The 21,148-nt window shown below is 37.5% G+C and overlaps 1 protein-coding gene across 8 annotated transcripts in view; it reads right to left on the bottom strand.

Moving 5' to 3' along the window:
• The window catches only part of CELF2 (CUGBP Elav-like family member 2), a 1,226,917-nt gene that overhangs the window by 870,067 nt on the left and 335,702 nt on the right, over positions 1–21,148 (bottom strand). For all 8 annotated transcript variants that reach the window (XM_079914891.1, XM_079914887.1, XM_079914888.1 and 5 more), the window contains one exon: positions 19,459–19,572. The gene's annotated coding sequence lies outside the window, so the exon portion shown is untranslated. The remainder of the gene's footprint in view (positions 1–19,458; positions 19,573–21,148) is intronic.

Below are 21,148 nucleotides of genomic sequence, written 5' to 3'. Positions count from 1 at the left end.
ACATTTGGGGAAATGAAAGTAGTTCAGCACCAAAAGAGCATAACTTTTAAATCAGTGGAGATCAGCAGGAGATGATACTTGGACTCAGATGATTAAAGGTTTAATATACTATGCTAAAGATTTGCACAGCAAAGGAAACCATAAACAAAACAAAAAGAAAACCGACAGAATGGGAGAAAATATTTGCAAATGATGTGACCAACAAGGGATTAGTCTCCAAAATTTACAAACAGCTCATGTTGCTTAGTATCATCAAAACAAACAAGCCGGGCTTCCCCGGTGGCGCAGTGGTTGAGAGTCTGCCTGCCGATGCAGGGGACACGGGTTTGTGCCCCGGTCCGGGAGGATCCCACATGCCGTGGAGCGGCTGGGCCTGTGAGCCATGGCTGCTGAGCCTGCGCGTCCAGAGCCTGTGCTCCACAACGGGAGAGCCCACAACAGTGAGGCCCGCGTACCGCAAAAAAACACAAAAACAAACAAACAAAAAAACCCAATCAAAAATGGGAAGAAGACCTAAATAGATATTTCTCCAAAGAAGACATACAGATGGCCAAGAAGCACATGAAAAGATGCTCAGCATCGCTAATTATTAGAGAAATGCAAATCAAAACTACAATGAGATATCACCTCACACCAGTCAGGATTGCTATCATCAAAAAATCCACAAACAGCAAATGCTGGAGAGGGCGTGGAGAGAAGGGAACCCTCCTACTCTGTTGGTGGGAATGCAAATTGGTACAGCCACTATAGAGAACAGTATGAAGGTCCCTTAAGAAACTAAAAATAGAGCTACCACACGATCCTGCAGTCCCACTCCTAGGCATATACCCAGAGAAAAACATGGTCTGAAAGGATACGTGCACCCCAATGTTCATTGCAGTGCTGTTTACAATAGCCAAGACATGGAAGTAACCTAAATGTCCATCAACAGAGGAACAGATAAAGACGATGTGGTACAGATATACAATAGAATATTACTCAGCCATTAAAAAGAATGAAGTAATGCCATTTGCAGCAACATGGATGGACTCAGAGACTGTCCTTCTGAGTGAAGTAAGTCTGACAGAGAAAGAGAAATATCGTATGATATAACTTATATGTGGGAACTAAAAAAAAAATGAACTTATTTACAAAACAGAAACAGACTCAGAGACTTAGAGAATGAATTATGGTTGCCAGGAGGGAAGCATGGGCAGGAGGGATAGCTAGGGAGTTTGGGATTGACATGTACACGCTGCTATATTTAAAATGGATAACCAACCAGGACCTACTGTATAGCACAGGGAACTCTGCTCAATATTCTGTAACAACCTAACTGGGAAAAGAATTTGAAAAAGAATAGATACATGTATATGTATAACTGAATCATTTTGTTGTACAACTGAAACTAACACAACATTGTTAATCAACTATACTACGATATAAAACAAAAGTTAAAAACAAAAAAAAAGAGCTTGGATGTTATCCTAAGGCCAAAGGAATTTACGCAATGGTTTATACAGGTTAGCAACAGAAATTATTATTTTTTGGTAACGTGTGGATTGGAGGAGGATGAGGATGAAGGTGTATGTTGTAGAATGAAGGTTTGTGTCCCCACAAATTTATATGTTGAAATCCTAACCCCCAACGTGGTTCTGTTAGGAGATGGGGCCTTTGGGAGGTGATTAGGTCATGAGTGTGGAGTCCTCATAAATAAGATTAGTGAAAAAAGAGACCGGAGGGTGCACTCTCACCTCTTCTGCCAGGTGAGGACAAAGCAAGAAGATGTCTATGAACCAGGAAGGGGGTCCTCATCAGACACAGAATCTGCTGGCACCTTGGTCTTAGACTTCTCAGCTCAAGAACTGTGGGAAATAATGTTTGCTATTTAAGCCACTCGGCCTATGGAACTTTTGTTACAGCAGCCTGAATGGGTTAAGACAGTATATATTTGCATGAAATGATAAGAAATGATGGAGGCACCAACTGGACATAAAGAAGAACTATTTCGGTGACATAACCTGAAGAACGTGACGAATGAGAGTGGTGGGGATGGGGAGGCATCTAGAATCATTTCTACCTGGGGTATCTTGGTAAATGCTGGTATTGCTCACAAGGAAAACAATGAAATAGGAGGTAGAGAAGCTTTATGGAAAGGAAAACAAGAAGTTTGTTTGGGACCTTTTAAGTTAAAATTTTGTGCATTTCTACTCCTGGGATAACCTGAGGCAACCGCACAAAAGGCAATCAGAAGCGTAGATTGTGGAGCTCCAGAAGAAGGCTAGTGTGTGTCTCTTCCTCTGTGTGTCCCCCGAGCTTACCACCTGGCCCTGGCACTACATCTATTCATTCCAGGTCTTTGATGATGGGAGTAATTATGGTGCTAATGATGATGAATCTTTAATAAGATGTGTACTTTAACAGTGTATGACGCAGTTTTTAGGTAAGGCTGAATTTTTCTGAGGTTGGGCTTGAAACAATTTGGATGACTCCATTAAATTATTCTCTCTCTCTATTGTGTTGTTTCCTTTGATGTGTCCTTTGTTTGTAGCCAGAGACTCTGACTAGTGTCTTCTGGGAAACCCAGGGTCCATGGAGTGGTCTGATGCTGCCCATGGGGTACCATTGTTCCAGCTGTTGCCATGAAAAAAACAGCTGTCTCCAGAGCGTTGGGCTATTGTATTTTCTCAAGATTGAGAGGAAAGAAAAACATTGCTTTAAACATCATCATCCACTAACATTAATCATCCTCTGCTTCAGGCACTCTACCAGGTGCTGTGTTATGTATTTTTTTCTCTATTCCAGCAGACCAGTGACCCATCCAGTTCAAAATGTAACACTCCCAAGAATGTTTATTGCTATGTGCTGAACATAAAAGTATTAATCTATTGGGATAAACATAAGAAAATTGATTCAAATTGCTCTGAATGCCCAACAGTGTTTCAGGCAGACTATTCTTACTGGTAAACAATCAACTGACTTCACCAAATTAGACAGCTTCATCAGGTGGTAATATGGCACCTAGAATTGTTTTTCAGGCAACTGGCTATCAAAATTTAAAAAGAACATCTCACTGAAGGTAGCCAGGAAATGTTTTGTCTCACGGCATAATGGTTGGGCACACGAGGAGCTAACATGGCTGTAAACTTTATGGCTGGGGAGAATGATGAAAACATAGAGATTCAGAGGTCTGGCCATGGCCACAGTCAGGCATCAGCCTAAACCAGGTGGGCGGTGAGGAGTGGGGAAAGCAGAACCCAGTAGTCAAAGGCAGAGTGAAAACTGGAAGCCAAACAGGGAAACCAGAAACACAGGAGAGATGGTAAGAAGTGGACATAGAAGAAAAAGGTGTAATAAAAAGGAATTTCCTTTACCGGGTCCCACATTGTCCTTAACTGCTTTTGTCAACTTTGTTCTGCTTATTTTCTGTTGCTGTTGGGATTTTTGTTTGTTTGCTTTTGTCCTACTTATTCCCTACCTCCTTTACCTTATTTTTCATTCCCTAGAAAATGATGATTAAAACTTATTTTATGGAGTAAGTACATTTTCTTTAAGTTGTTAAACATTTATTGAACACATCTCAAGTTTTTCAGTTGCTGTATGAGATCAGGGCTATGTGGATTCAAACAGGCAATGTGCATTGTCTCTACCCTGGGTGGAATTTATAATCTAGTGTGGAAGACAGAATATAGATGTACATAACCACATTACCAAGCAGACTGGAAAGAGCTAAATGTCTGAAAAGTACAATGGAAACTCAGAAGCAGAAGGAATTACTCCTAGAGCTAGAGGAGAAACCAGAAAGAAACGTCAAAAGAGTGAGAACATTTTTAGCTGGGCAGTGAATTATGGTTATTATTGCAATAGGCAGAGCCATACAAGGAAATGCATAAGCAAAGACCCATTAGTAGCAAAGCAAAGCAGATTTAAAGAAATCCTGACAAAATTGTCTGAGTAGAATTTGCTCTTAAAATCTTCCAGTTCATTTCTTTCTTTCTTTTTTTTTTGCACAAGAATTTAACTTTATCATTCCCATTATTTTCTGAGAAAATACTGAGACACTCAACTAAACCCCTATATATTTAGTTATTATATAAATTTTAAGCTTTGCAAATCAAGTGATATTTGATTGACTTTAGATACATATAGTTATATGCTTATTCTTTTGCTGTATTTGTTGAGACTTTATTAGACATGGACTTCTACTGTTTATAAAGGAAACTACTGTGATGACAACACAGTATGTTTGCATTAGGAGTCCACCAAATTACAATCACATTATTTAAAACTGTAGATTATTATCACTGTGGGTGAAATTGAGGGACAGAGAGCAGAGATAAGGCATACATATCCCAGTCTACCAGTCCATAAGTTTATTGATCTTAGGATACCCCTCTTCATGAAGTCCCTGTTCTTCATTATCATAGTTCTTTGCCTATGTTTATATTGGGTTGCCTGTCATTTTCTTATGGTTTTATAAAACTTCTTTATATATTCTGTACATGAGTCCTATTTAAAGCATATGTATTACAAGTACTGTCAATTCTTATTATTTGTAATAATTATGTTCTGTAAAGTCACTGTGAGCACTGGATTAGTGAACACTGAACCACTGCTCCTGGGAGAAATATGGGCTTAGGTTCCTGCAGGCCTCTGGTAACAAAATTTTTGTCAACTGATTAGTACATCACCTTATTTTATGTGTTTTCTATTTAAAGACACATCATTTGATGGATAAAGAAGATATGGCATACATACACACACACACACACACACACACACACACACACGAATATTACTCGGCCACATAAAGGAATGAAATTTTGCCATTTGCAACAACATAGATGGCCTGGAGGGTATTATGCTTAGTAAAATAAGTTAAACAGAGAAAGACAAATACCATACATTTTCATTTACATGTTGAATCTAAAAAATAAAACAACTGAATGTAACAAAACAGAAACAGACTCACAGATACAGAGAACAAACAAATGGTTACCAATGGGGACAGGGGTAAAGGTAAGGACAAGATAGGGAAAGGGGATTAAGAGGTACAAACTACCTCTTATACTACTAGGTATAAAATAAATAAGATACAAACACATAATGTACAACACAGGGAATGCAGCCAATATTTTATGATAATGTTAAAACGAGTATAATCTAAAAAATATGGAATCACTATGCTGCACACCTGAAACTAATATAACATGGTAACTCAACTAATTTCAATAAAAAAAAAGACCCTCATTTGATATATACTGTTTTTTCATTAACATTAAACTCACAGCTGTCAGTACTGTAACTCATGCCTGTGAAGCTTCTCTAACACACATTTTCTCTATAAGGTACAGAACAGCCTTCTCATGCTCAGGTACACTTAATAGCACTTCAACACTAGGCTTGGGCACCATGGGAAACAGTGAAATAACCCAAAAAAGCTCAAAAATGCAAAAAAACTGGTACTAAATATGCTGCAAAAAGGACACTCATTTCAGTATGAGAGCTGAAACAAGAAGGCCAGTGACAGTTTGTTTGACCTCAACTGGGAACATCCCCACGTCAGGTGACTTAAGCTTTCTGCCATCCTGCACATGTCTGTAAATGAAAGCACAGGGTGTACTGATTTGGGGAATTACAAATAATTCCTAGCATTAAGCAAATTCACGAATGTGAAATCTATGAACAACAAGTATAGACTGTACCTTACTCATTCTGGAGTTTGCTGTTTTACTCTTATCTGTCTTTTGAACAGAAACTATTAATTTTTTTAAATATCTGTATTGGAGTATAATTGCTTTACAATGGAGTATTAGTTTCTGCTGTATAACAAAGTGAATTAGCTATACATATGCATATATCCCCATATCACCTCTCTTTTGTGTCTCCCTCCCACACTCCCTATCCCACCCCTCAAGGTGGACACAAAGCACTGAGCTGATCTCCGTGTGCTATGCGGCTACTTCCCACCAGCTATCTATTTTACATTTGGCAGTGTATATATGTCCATGCCAATCTCTCACTTCATCCCAGCTTACCCTTCCCCCTCCCCGAGTCCTCAAGTCCATTTCCTACATTTGGGTCTTTATTCCTGTCCTGCTTCTAGGTACTTCAGAACCATTTTTTTAAAAAAATTTCATATATATGTGTTAGCATACAGTATTTGTTTTTCTCTTTCTGACTAACTTCACTCTGTATGACACTCTAAGTCCATCCACCTCACTACAAATAACTCAATTTCATTTCTTTTTATGGCTGAGTAATATTCCATTGTATATATGTGCCACATCCTCTTTATCTATTCATCTGTCAATGGACACTTAGGTTGCTTTCATGCCCTGGTTACTGGAAATAGTGCTGCAATGAACATTATGATACATGAATCTTTTTGAATTATGGTTTTCTCAGGGTATATGCCCAGTAGTGGGATTGCTGGGTCATATGGTAGTTCTACATTTAGTTTTCTAAGGAACCTCCATACTGTTCTCCATAGTGGCTGCATCAATTTACATTCCCACCAACAGACCAAGAGGGTTCTCTTTTCTCCACACCCTCTACAGCATTTATTGTTCGTAGATTTTTTGATGATGGCCATTCTGACTGGTGTGAGGTGATACCTCATTGTAGTTTTGATTTGCGTTTCTCTAATGATGAGTGATGTTGAACATGCTTTCATGTGTTTGTTGGCAATCTGTATATCTTCTTTGGAGAAATGTCTATTTAGGTCTTTGGCGATTTTTGGATTCAGTTGTTTGTTTTTTGGATACTGAGCTGCATGAGCTGCTTGTAAATTTTGAAGATTAATCCTTTGACAGTTGCTTCATTGCAAATATTTTCTCCCATTCTTAGGGTTCTCTTTTCGTCTTGTTTATGGCTTCCTTTGCTGTGCAAAAGCTTTTAAGCTTCATTAGGTCCCATTTATTTATTTTTGGTTTTATTTCCATTTCTCTAGGAGGTGGGTTAAAAAGGATCTTGCTGTGATTTATGTCATACAGTGTTCTGCCTATGTTTTCCTCTAAGAGTTTTATACTGTCTGACCTTACATTTAGGTCTTTAATCCATTTTGAGTTTATTTTTGTGTACGGTGTTAGGAAGTGTTATAATTTCATTCTTTTACATGTAGCTGTCCAGTTTTCCCAGCTCCACTTATTGAAGAGGCTGATTTTCTCCATTATATATTCTTACCTCCTTTATCAAAGATAAGGTGACCATATGTGTGTGGGTTTATCTCTGGGATTTCTATCCTGTTCCATTGATCTATCTTTCTGTTTTTGTGCCAGTACCATACTGTCTTGATTACTGTAACTTTTTAGTATAGTCTGAAGCCAGGGAGTCTGATTCCTCCAGCTCCATTTTATTTTCTCAAGATTGCATCAGCTACTCAGGGCCTTTTTTGTTTCCATACGAATAGTGCAATTTCTTGTTCTAGTTCTGTGAAAAATGCTATTGGTAGTTTGATAGGGATTGCACTGAATCTGTAGATTGCTTTGGGTAGTATAGTCATTTTCACAATATTGATTCTTCCAATCCAAGAACATGGTATCTCTCTCCATCTGTTTGCATCATCTTTAATTTAATCCATCAGTGACTTACAGTTTTCTGCACACAGATCTTTTGCCTCCTTAGGTAGGTTTATTCCTAGGTATTTTTTTCTCTTTGTTGCAACGGTAAATGGGAGTGTTTCCTTAATGTCTCTTTCAGATTTTTCATCATTAGTGTATAGGAATGCAAGAGATTTCTGTGCATTAATTTTGTATCCTGCAATTTTACCAGATTCATTGATTAGCTCTAGTAGTTTTCAGGCAGCATCTTTAAGATTCTCTATGTATAGTATCATGTCATCTGCAAAGAGTGACAGTTTTACTTCTTCTTTTCCGATTTGGATTCCTTTTATTTCTTTTTCTTCTCTGATTTCTGTGGCTAAAACTTCCAAAACTATGTTGATTAATACCGGTGAGAGTGGGAAACCTTGTCTTGTTCCTGATCTTAGAGGAAATGGTTTCAGATTTTCACCACTGCGAATGATGTTGGCTGTGGGTTTGTCATATATGGCCTTTATTATGTGAGGTAGGTTCCCTCTATACTTTCTGGAGAGTTTTTAACATAAATGGTGTTGAATTTTGTCGAAAGAGTTTTCTGCATCCTTTGAGATGATCATATGGTTTTTATCCTTCAATTTGTTAATATGGTGTATCACATTGATTGATTTGCGTATACTGAAGAATCCTTGCATTCCTAAGATAAACCTCACTTGATCATGGTCTATAATCCTTTTAATTTGCTGTTGGATTCTGTTTGCTACTATTTTGTTGAGGATTTTTGCATCTATGTTCATCAGTGATATTGGTCTGTAGTTTTCTTTTTTTGTGACATCTTTGTCTGGTTTTGGTAACAGGGTGATGGTGGTCTTGTAGAATGAGTTTGGGAGTGCTCTCCCCTCTGTTATATTTTGGAAGAGTTTGAGAAGGATAGGTGTTAGCTTTTCTGTAAATGTTTGTTAGAATTCCCCTGTGAAGCCATCTGGTCCTGGGCTTTTGTTTGTTGGAAGATTTTTAATCACAGTTTCAATTTCAGTGCTTATGATCAGTCTGTTTATATTTTCTATTTCTTCCTGATTCAGTCTCAGAAGGTTGTGCTTTTCTAAGAAATTGTCCATTTCTACCAGGTTGTACATTTTATTGGCATAGAGTTGCTTGTAGTAATCTCTCATGACCTTTTGTATTTCTGCAGTGTCAGCTGTTACTTCTCGTTCTTCATTTCTAATTTTATTGATTTGAGTCTTCTCTCTTTTTCTTGATGAGTCTGGCTAATGGTTTATCAATCTTGTTTATCTTCTCAAAGAACCAGCTTTTAGTTTTATTGATCTTGGCTATTGTTTTCTTCATTTATTTTTCATTTATTTTTGATCTGATCTTTATGATTTCTTTCCTTTTGCTAACTTTGGCTTTCTTTTTTCTTCTTTCTCTAGTTGCTTTAGGTGTAAGGTTAGGTTGTTTATATGAGATGTTTGTTTCTTGAGGTAGGATTGTATTGCTATAAACTTCCCTCTTAGTACTGCTTTTGCTGCATCCCATAGGTTTTGGGTCATCATGTTTACACTGTCATTTGTTTCTAGGTATTTTTTGATTTCATCTTTGATTTCTTCACTGATCTCTTGCTTATTTAGTAGCATATTGTCTAGCCTTCATGTGTTTGTGTATTTTTTACAGTTTTTTCCCTGTAATTGATATATAGTCTCATAGCGTTGTAGTTGGAAAAGATACTTGATAGGATTTCAATTTTCTTAAATTTAACAAGGCTTGATTTGTGACCCAAGATACGATCTATCCTGAAGAATGTTCCATGAGCACTTGAGAAGAAAGTGTATTTGTTGTTTTTGGATGGAATGTCTTATAAATATCAACTAAGTCCATCGTGTTTAATGTGTCATTTAAAGCTTGTGTTTCCTTAATTATTTTAAACTTGCATGATCTGTCCATTGGCAAAGTGGGGTGTTAAAGTCCCCTACTATTATTGTGCTACTGTCAATTTCCCCTTTTATGACTGTTAGCATTTGCCTTATGTATTGAAGTACTCCTATGTTGGGTGCATAAATATTTACAACTGTTACATATTCTTCTTGGATTGATCATTTGATCATTATGTAGTGTCCTTCTTTGTCTCTAGTAATAGTCTTTATTTTAAAGTCTATTTTGTCTGATATGAGAATTGCTACTCCAGCTTACTTTTGATGTCCATTTGCATGGAATATCTATTTCCATCTCCTCACTTCCAGCCTGTACGTGTCCCTGGGTCTGAAGTGGGTCTCCTGTAGACATCATATATACGGGTCTTGTTTTTGTATCCATTCAGCCAGTCTACGTCTTTTGGTTGGAGCATTTGAACCATTTTCATTTAAGGGAAGGATCGATATGGTTCCTTTAGCATTTTTTCAATTGTTTTGGGTTTGTTATCGATATGGTTCCTTTAGCATTTTTTCAATTGTTTTGGGTTTGTTATTGTTAGGTCTTTTCCTTCTCTTGTGTTTCCTGCCTAGAGAAGTTCCTTTAGCATTTGTTGTAAAGCTGACTTGGTGGTGCTGAATTCTCTTAGTTTTTGCTTGTCTGTAAAGGTTTTAATTTCTCCGTTGAATCTGAATGAGATCCTTGTTGTGTAGAGTCATCTTGGTTGTGGCTTTTTCCCTTTCATCACTTTAAATATGTCCTGCCACTCCCTTCTGGCTTGCAGAGTTTCTGCTGAAAGATCAGCTGTTAATCTTATGGGGATTCCCTTATATGTTATGTGTTGCTTTCCCTTGCTGCTTTTAATATTTTTTCTTTGTATTTAATTTTTGAATGTTTGATTAATATGTGTCTTGGCATGTTTCTCCTTGGATTTATCCTGTACGGGACTCTCTGTGCTTCCTGGACGTGATTGAATATTTCCTTTCCCATATTAGGGAAGTTTTCAACTATAATCTCTTCAAATATTTTCTCAGTCCCTTTCTTTACCTTTTCTTCTTCTGGGACCCTTATAATTCAAATGTTGGTAAGTTTAATTTTGTCCCAGTGGTCTCTGAGACTGTCCTCAATTCTTTTCATTCTTTTTTCTTTATTCTGCTCTGTGGTAATTATTTCCACTATTTTAACTTCCAGGTCACTTATCTGTTCTAATGCCTCAATTATTCTGCTGTTGATTCCTTCTAGAGAATTTTTAATTTTATTTATTGTGCTGTTAATCATTGTTTGTTTGCTCTTTAGTTCTTCTAGGTTCTTGTTAAACGTTTCCTGTATTTTCTCCATTCTCTTTCCAAGATTTTGGATCATCTTTACTATCATTACTCTGAATTCTTTTTCAGGTAGACTGCCTGTTTCCTCTTCATTGGTTTGGTCTGGTGGGTTTTTACCTTGCTCCTTCATCTGCTGTGTATTTCTCTGTCTTCTCATTTTGCTTAGTTTACTGTGTTTGGGGTCTCCTTTTCACTGGCTGCGGGTTCATAGTTCCTGTTCACTTTGGTGTCTGCCCCCAGTGGGTAAGGTTTCAGTGGGTTGTGTAGGCTTCTTGGTGGAGGGGACTGGTGCCAGTGTTCTGGTGGATGAAGCTGGATCTTGTTTTTCTGTCGGGCAGGTCCACATCTGGTGATGTGCCTTGGGGTATCTGTGAAGTTATTATGATTGTAGGCATCCTCTCTGCTAATGGGTTGGGGTTTTTTCCTTTCTTGCTAGTTGTTTGGCATGGGGTGTCCAGTACTGGACATTGCTGGTCGTTGAGTGGAGCTGGTCTTAGCGTACAGAAAGAGATCTCTCGGAGAGCTCTCGCCAATTGATATTATGAGGGGCCGGGAGGTCTCTGGTGCACCAATGTCCTGAACTTGGCTCTCCTACCTCAGAGGCTCAGGCCTGACACATGGTCGGAGCAACAAAACCCTGTCAGCCACACAGCTCAAAAGGGAGAAAAGAAAAAAGAAAAGGAAAGAAAAGAAAGGAAAGAAGGAAGGAACAGAGGAAGGAAGGAACGAAGGAAGGAAGGAAGGATGGAAGGAAGATGAAATAGTTATCAAAATAAATAATAAAAAGTTGTTAAAATAAATAAATAATTAAAAAAAAATTAAGAGAGCACCCAAACCAATAAATCCACCAATGATAAGTAGCACTAAAAAAAAAAAAAGACAGAACGCTGGGACAAATTGTAAATGCAAACCTATACAGACAAAATCACACAAAGAAGCATATACATACACACTCACAAAAAGAGAAAAGGGAAAAAATATATATATATGAAAAAACGAAGAGAGCAACCAAATCAATAAACAAATCTACCAGTGATAATAAGCTCTAAATACTAAACTAAGATAAACATAAAACTGGGGACAAGTTAGACTCAGAAAGCAAACTCCATGTCTACAGTTACTCCAAAAGTCCACTGCCTCAGTGTGGGGATGATGCGTTGTCTATTCAGGTATTCCACAGATGCAGGGTGCATCAAGTTGATAGTGGGGATTTAATCCACTGCTCCTGAGGCTGCTGGGAGAGATTTCCCTTTCTCTTCTTTGTTCGCACAGCTCCTGGGTTCAGCTTTGGATTTGGCCCTGCCTCTGCGTGTAGGTCGCCGGAGGGCGTCTGTTCTTCACCCAGACAGGGGGGGATTAAAGGAGCGGTAGATCTGGGGGCTCCGGCTCACTCAGGCTGTGGGGAGGGAGGGGTATGGAATGCGGGGCGAGCCTGCGGTGGCAGAGGCTGGCGTGACATTGCACCAGCCTGAGGCGCACTCTGTGTTCTCCTGGGGAAGTTGCCCCTGGATCACGGGACCCTGGCAGTGGCAGGCTGCACAGGCTCCCGGGAGGGGAACTGTGGATAGTGACCTGTGCTTGCACACAGGATTCTTGGTGGCTGCAGCAGCAGCCTTAGAGTTTCATGCCCATCTCTGGTGTCTGCGCTGATAGCCGCGGGTTGTGCCCAACTCTGGATCTCGTTGAAGCAGCACTCTGAATCTCCTCTCCTCATGCACCCCGAAACAATGGTCTCTTGACTCTTAGGCAGTTCCAGACTTTTTCCTGGACTCCCTGCTGGTTTCCTGTGGCACACTACTCCCCTTCAGGCTGTGTTCATGCAGCCAACCCCTGTCCTCTCCCTGGGATCTGACCTCTGAAGCCCAAGCCTCAGCTCCCAGCCCCCACCTGCCCTGGTGGGTGAGCAGACAAGCCTCTCAGGCTGGTGAGTGCTGGTCAGCACTCATCCTCTGTGCAGGAATCTCTCAGCTTTGCCCTCTGCATCCCTGTTGCTGTGCTCTCCTCCGTGGCTCCAAACCTTCCCCCACCACCCACGCCCTGTCTCCACCAATGAAGGGGCTTTCTAGTGTGTGGAAACTTTTCCTCCTTTAGAGCTCTCTCCCAGAGGTGCAGGTCCCATCCCTATTCTTTTGTCTCTGTTTTTCTTTTTTTCTTTTGCCCTACCCAGGTATGTGGGAAGTTTCTTGCCTTTGGGGGCGTCTGAGGTCTTCTGCTAGCGTTCAGTAGGTGTTCTCTAGGAGTTGTTCCACATGTAGATGTATTTTTGATATATTTGTGGGGAGGAAGGCGATCTCCACGTCTTCCTCCTCTGCCATCTTGAGAAACTATTAATTTTAATACAATCCGTTTTTATCAATCTTTTCCCCTCATGATTCATGTTTATGCATCCTGTTTAAGAAATCTTTGCCAACCTCAGGATCATGAAGAGAATCTCCCATATTTTCTTCTAGAATGGTAATATTTTCTCTTTCATATTTAGATGTATAATCTATCTGGAACTGATTTTTTGTTTACGATAGGAGGTAGGGCTCATAATATTTTTCCCAGATGGGAAATATCCAATTGACCCATACACTTATTGTAAAGATCATCCTTCCCCTACCACACTACAGTGACAATCTGCCATAAATTAATTGACTATATATATGCCTCAGCTTGTGAACTCTGTTCTGTTTCATGTGTCTAGGTATGTGTCCTTGCCCGAGTAGTACACTGTAATTTAAATACTGTAGTTAAAAATAAGTATTGGCAGCTGTTAGCATAACACTTTTCTATTTGTCTTTCTTCTTCAAGATTGTCTTAGAAATTCTTGGCTGTTTGCACTTCCACATAAATTTTAGAATATGCTTATCAATTTCCATATGAAAAAAGAAAGATGAAAGAAATACGGAGTTCCTGGGATTGCATTAAATCTATAGATAAATTTGGTAAGAATTTGAAATGTTTAGTCTGCCAATTCACAAAGATGGTACAGAAGGTACTTATTTAGATTTTCTTTAATTGTTTTCAGCAATGCTTTCCAATTTAGTGGAGAATTCTTGCACATGTTTATTTAATGTTTTTGTAGTTGTTATAAAGTGAATCTTTAAAAAATTGTTTTGTTTTGCCTCTATATAAAAATACAATTAATTTTTGTATACAGTCCTCATATCTGATAAACTTGCCAATTTCACTTATTAATCCTAACACATCATCTCTAGATTTTTGTATTTTTTATATATACAATTTTATGATGTGCAAGAAATGATATTATATTACCTTTTTTCCCCTGTTCTTATATTTTTAATTTCTCTTTCTTGTCTTATTACACTTGCTAGGGCCCAGACTATAATGATGGATGAAACTGGTTATAAAAGCTGTCTTTGTCTCATTCCCAACCATAATTAATATTTCACAATTAATCATATTTTTGCTATAGGGATTTTCTAGGTTCTACCCATCAGATTAAGGAACTCTGCTTCTATTACTGGTTTGCTAAGAGGAGTTTGGTCTAAATAAATGCTGAATTTCGTCAAAGGCTTTTTCTTTATTTATTGTTCTTCATTTATTGAAACAATCATATAATTTTTCTCGTGTCAAGGTAGTGAATTACATCAATTATTTTCAAATATTAAACACCTAACTGTGAATTTCTGAAGCTCAACTTTGTCAAGGTGTATTATCTCCATTACATGTTGTTGGAATCTATTTTCTAATATTTTATTTAGGATTTTTACATTCACACTTATGAGAGATAATGGCTTGTGATTCCTTTCTTATACTGTCATTTTAAGGTTTTGATATTGAAATTATTATTTTAGATTGGATTCCCCAGGAAAAGGGTTCTGAAACAGAGATTTGCATGCAGACAAACAACTCCTATGGGAGAGTGAGGAAACAGGAGTGGGGAAAAGGAAGATTTTACTGTGTTACAGAGTACACTATGACAGAGGCCTCAGGCAGCCTGGAGGGGTTCATGGGCCAGGATGGCCCGTCAGCATTATTCTTCCTTAAGGTCTGGGGCCTGGGCACCTATACCCCTCAATAACCCAGTCTTTGCATGAAGTTGCCTGGAGGGGTGAGCCCTTGGGGAATGTAGCTCTCTTTGGCCGCTAGGAATTCCTATAGAGGGACTCAACTAAGAACTATTAGCTGCCGACACTCAAATCAACAAGGCAATCAGCGACAGTCAGGAATTCAGTGTGCCAGAGAATCCAGTAGGGCTCTACTGGCCTCATAAAATGAAATCAAGATGGTACTTTCTCTTTACCGTCTCTGGAAGACTTTAGCATAACTTCTCCCTTCAGTGTTTGAAAGAATTCACTGGTTAAAAAATCTGAATTTGTGAAGGATTTTAATTACAGATTTACTATCTTTAATACAGATACACGTCTCCTCAGATTTTCTATTTTTGTGTGCCAATTTTGTGCATTGGGTTTTCTAGAAGTTTGAACAGTTCATTTACATTTCTATTAATTGGGTAAATAAAATGTTTTAAAAATCATTTAAATTTCCCCACTCTTTGCTTGTTTATTTTACATTTGTTTACAATTCTTTTAGTAGCTAAATAGTAATGGGACTGTTAGGCAGCCTGGCTTGGCATGAATGTGTTACGTCAGGGAATGGCAGGTGGTCTCTAGGAGCTGAGTGCTCAGTCCTGCATCCACAAGAACTAAATTCTTCCAAAGACAGTGAGCTTGAAAGAGGACCCTGAGCCTCACATCTTGCAGCCCTGGCCAAAACTTAGATTTCAGCCTGAGAAGAGGACCCAGTTAACACCTGCTGGACTCCTGACCTATGGAAACTGTGAAATAATTAATTTGTCTTTGTTTTAAGGTCCTAAGTTCCTGCTAATTTGTTATGCAGGGAAAAAACACCAATACATTTAGTGATTACCTTAAAAAGTTTAATGCACATTTATTTTTCTATTTTAAGATTAATATATTTACCCTCAATGAGATAATGCAACTTTAATGCCTTTTAAACTTTTAAAAAAATTTAAGTCTGTTTTGTTACATTTCTAGTGTGCCATGAGATGTGGTTTTCATGGTTTATACCACCAATGCTTATTGAGAGTTACTTGCAAACTTATCATTTTCTTTGTTCTTTATTCCTTTTTACACCTCATACTAGTCACCTGGAACATATCACTTCTGATCTGTATTTATACTGTAGAATTTTTTTCATGACTTCATTTAGTGAAAAACTTACTTTTTGCTTGCCTGGAAAATCTCTTTTCTTTATCACTTTCTCATTCTTGAAAGGTACTTTTGTCTAGTATAGAATTCTAGATGGACTTTTTTCCAGCACATTGAAGACATGAATCCAATAAACTGATTTTCATTGTTGCTGTTGTGAGGTCAGCCAGTAATCTGCCTTTTAAATCCTTTTCCTATTAACACGTTTTTCTTTGTTGCTGCTTCTTTTCTCTTTTAAGAGCTCAACTCATTACATCAGCACCTCCCTCCCCTCCAAGATAATCTCCCTTTTGAGCAACTCAAAGTCAGATGATTAGGGACCCTCATGACATCTGCAAAATCTCTATTGCCATATGAAGTACCATAATCATGGGAATGATGCCACATCATATTCACAAATCCCGTTCACCCTGAAGGGGAGAGGGTTACACAAAGGCATAAGTCATTGGGGTCATCTTAGAACTCTGCCTATAACGCTAAATGAACTGAAAAAGTTAGTTCTTTAAAAAGAAAGTGTAAAATTCCAATGTAGTAGATACTAAAAACAGAAAAAAGAGAAAAAATTGCTCAATAGATTATAAAGAAGGTAGAAAAAAGAGGAAACATTGAACAGGTGGGGGAAAGAAAAACAAGCACAAATAAATCCAAATATGTCAGTAATTATATTAAATGGAATTGAATTGAGCACTGAAAGAATTGAAATGAATTCTTCAGGCTGAAAAACAAAGTGAATATAAATAAAATCTGACTCCATGCTCCTTACCAGAGACATATGTAAAATATACAGAAAGGCTGAATTAAAAGGATGGAGAAAGACATAATAGATTAATTTTTTCCAAAAGAAACTAGTTGTAGGCAAAGGCATTATTAGGCATAAAAGGATTAGTTCATAGCGATAAAAAGTTTGATTTACCAGAAAACTATAACATTTGTAGGCATCTAATATACAGACTCGAAATATGTAAAATGAAAATTGACAAGACAACAAAGATAAAAAGAGAAATTCACAGTCACAAGTGGAAACTTCAATACAACTCTCTTAGTAATTGACAGAACAGTAGACAAAAATAAGCAAGAATATAGAAAATTTGAACATCATAATTATCAAACTTGATCTGGTGACTAAATGGAGTTCTGTACATAAAAACTGCAGAATACACATTCCTTTCAAGTTCACATAAATGATGTAAGGAATTTGATCATATGCTGGGTTATAAAGCACGTCTCAATAAATTTTAAAGGAATTAAGTAAGATAGAGCATATCTTCTGACCTCAATGCTAAAACTAAGTAGAGCTCTAAAGGATAACAAAAAAATTATGTTTGGAAATTGAGAGACACACATGTCTAAGTAACTCATGAGTTGTAGAAAAAAAATCACACTGAAAATTAGAATATATTTTGAAGCTAACAGTAATAAAATGTCCCACGTACAACTTTTAGAAATAGAAATATTTTCATTAGAAAAAAGAAAGATTAAAAATGCCCAATCTAAGTCTCACACTCAAAAAGGTAGAAAAAGAATAGCAAAGTGAGTCCAGAGAAAGCAAAACAAACAAACAAAAATATTGAAGGACAGAAACTGATAAAAGAAATCAACAACAAAATACTAATTCTTTGAAAAAAAAGGAAAAATAAAAGAAGAGTGGAAATAAAAGACAAAACCACTCTCTACAGATGTTGGGAACATTAAAAAGATTATACTATCATGTAATAAATAATTATTTGCCAATACATTTGAAAATCAGGTGAATTGGACTGTTTTCCTTGAAAAACAGAACTCCAACCGGATGGAGCTTTGTGGAGGTCATTGTATTATACTGACAAGATCAGTTTTAGCGGGTTGGTAAGAAATCTTGATTCAAAGGAGTTTAAGGGAGATTAGAAGGAGAGGAATTGGGATAAAAATGCTTTTGAATAATTTTGTGGCATAGGGAAAATGGGTAGGCAGAGGGAGAAATGAGGTCAAGAGAAGGTACTTTTTAAGATGCCAGAAATAGCATCATATTTGTACACTGGAGGGAATAATCTGGTAGAGATGTAAGAGAAAAGGACAGAATTACTAGAGATGTGTTTGATGAAGCAAAAGAGAGTGAAAAAACAGCAGGATTGGCTTTAGATGGAAACATGGATTGCTTATCGACAGTAGCACAAAGAGTGCACTGATGCAGACATCGCTAGCAGAGGAGATGTGCTGTTTGGAACCTATGAAAAGTCTCTCTGATTTTATATTAATAGGTAGGAAAACTAAATAGTGTGTAGATGTAAACTCATTCCAAATTATTCTATAATTTAAATGTAATCTAAGGTAAAATCCTTAAAGAGTTTTAGTAGAATTCAACCATCTGATCCTAAATTTACTTGACAAAATACCAGCCAATTTTGAAGAAGAGACGGGGGGGGGGGGGGGGGGGTGTGTGTGTGTGTGTGTGTGTGTGTGTGTGTGTGTGTGTGTGTGTGTGAGAGAGAGAGAGAGAGAGAGAGAGAGTTTTACTACCATGTATCAACATTTATTTTAATGCTATAAAAATTAAGATAGTTTGGTATTTGCATAGGAGTGGACAAACAGACAAATGACACTTGGTGGACAAATGGACCCAAGCTCATATGGTAATTGAATATGATATAGGTACTACTGTGCATTACTGGGAAAAGGAAATTATTTCATAAATGATTTGGGATAAAAGGTCACCTATATAAAAATACTTAAAAATAGATTCCCATGCCACAGCATATATAAGAATAAATACCACATGGATAAAAAACCTAAAAGTAAAAAACTCAAAACTTAAGACCTACAGAAGAAATAAAGATATACCTATTTTCCAAAGTCTTCATATGAATACATTTTTCCCAGAGGAATCTCCCTCTTTCTGAGCTTTCATTACCCAGGCTCTAAATTGACTTGAATAAAATAGTATCTCTCGCTATGGTCTCTCTGATGAAAAACAGTAATCAATGATTAATTGGTAAGAAGGAAAAAAACCGAACGAGGATTTATGGTGGCATTCTCTAGTAACCTTACTGCCCCTATCCAAGTTTCTCTCAGGTTAACTTTTTTCTGAATAAAGAACATATGTATCTTATCTATTCTGTATGTGTTACATAATCATGTGTACCTGAATTTGTATATGATATAGTTTCTGTTAGAAACATGTTTTATAAATACATGATGGATGCTTATATCACCTGTATGAGCATTCATGTGGGTCAGAAGAAGGGGGTACTCTTTTGTACTAAAATTCATCCACAGAACTTTCCTTTTCCCCTGTTCAGCCTTTCTTTCTTCCTATCTCTGGCCCATTCCTCGCCTGGGTCCAGGCCCCACAGAGCTGATCCAAGCCTGACGTGTCTTTGAAATCAATGAGAGCTCTGCAGGGGAGCAAGGGGAGCTGAGAAATGGGATCTTTGTAATTCTTGCCTCTGCACCTTGCAGCATTTGTCAAAATTTTTCAAATAGAGATCCAAACACTTTGCTTTGAATTTTGTGAGCTCCTTAGATCTCTGCCACAGACATTCTTCTTCAAGTACTTACAGCCAGATAATGATATCCTGAGACATCCACCTGCTCCAGGGCCACCCATGCCTCAGTGGGACTTGTTGGAAGGTGCTGTGTGCTTGATCTTTATTTCTGAGACTGAAGTTCCAGCTAAGAAAGATTAAGGGCATCAAATTACCATGAGAAACACATATCACCTTCCACTTCTTTCTTTTACATAATTCCAATCTAAAATTGGCTCATTTAAAGAGAAAAGAGGCAAATTTAAATGAAAACAGTGAGATTGGCTCTCTCTCACCACGCATAATCCATGGTACTTGTCAGCTGATGTACCCTTTCTATCCTTTTCCTTTGTTGCCTTCAATATGCTTGCTGGATATTTCTTGAATTTTTTTCTCTGTTTGTAAAGTCATTAATAGGCTACCTACAAGGGTGGTCAGAAAAACGCCTAAGTCTCTCATGCAGAACCAGGAGCTGGGTCGATTAAAACCAGAATATATTATAATGTCGAGAATGGTAAATTCAAATCCTGAAATAAGAACAATCCAAAAGAGGTTATGTCACCAAACTGGGGACACAGATTTTGGGGTGAGGCAAGGAGCTAAAGGCTGGAAGTACTGAGATTTAAGCACAGGACACTGAAATAGGGTAGAGAAGGCAGTGCCTGTTGGTTTTAATATTTGGGGCAATTACCGGGGCCTTTTCCTTCTGAATGAGACAAACAGGGTAACCTTTGTTTATACAGCTTATGTTCTCTCTTATAAAATTCACTCTACATGTAAAGGGAATTAAGTTAATATAAATCATTGTCATTTTAATACTATCAATTATTTTATCTCTGCCATAAGAGTTAATGGCCAAGAAATTTGCCAAACTGTGAATATTTAAATGCTGCAGGACTGTCCAGAACATGGAGCTGTCAAACCATAAAATCTACGACCTCATCAGATAGTGAAGTCCCCATCACTGAGGTTAGGTGAAAGCTGAATGGCCAACTGCCAATGAATTTTTGCATTGGGTGGAAAGTTGAGCCAGATACTATCAGTTGTCATTTCTATGAGCCAATCATGTAGGAAATATTATTATAGTTGTTAAAACTATCAAAATGGAATTGCTTTGCAATTCTACTAGTTCAACTAGTTGCTAATTAAGCAGCTGCACTGATCTGAAATTACATATAGAATGAACTTAATGCCTCTGAATGCTAGAGGGAAACACTCTAACACAGAATATACTTGTAGTTAATATCCTATAAACTGAATTGCTAAACAGATATAGTATTTCATTCAGAATATATAATAACTTTGCATTTGAACTTCTAATGCTCCTACTGTCTGAAACAAAGCAATGCAGAGGTTAATGCTAAGTTACAGTCTAAATTATATATACACTAAAAAAATAATCAGCCAGCATTGGAATATGAATAAACTTGGGCTACCTTGAAGAGAATATGCAACATGAACAACATTAAAACCCTAATTTTCTGCTACTAGTGTCTTTATATATTATTCACTGGGCTCTGACAACATGAATATTTTTTACTCAGGCTCTAAGTTCATTTACATAAAATGATTTAATATTGTAGGATCATTGATAGTGAATTGACCCCATACTTTGGACAACCATTTACTCTAGAATTACTGGAATAGGCTTCAATTCAAATATCCTATTTTACTAATTTATTAAAAATTGGAATGTCACAAAACTCCAATATGTTAGCATACTC

The sequence above is a fragment of the Stenella coeruleoalba genome (assembly GCF_951394435.1).
Source record: "Stenella coeruleoalba genome assembly, chromosome: 2".
Taxonomy (NCBI): Eukaryota; Metazoa; Chordata; class Mammalia; order Artiodactyla; family Delphinidae; genus Stenella; species Stenella coeruleoalba.
The sequence above is the reverse complement of the archived record's forward strand: the minus strand, read 5'-3'. Positions and strand labels throughout refer to the sequence as shown.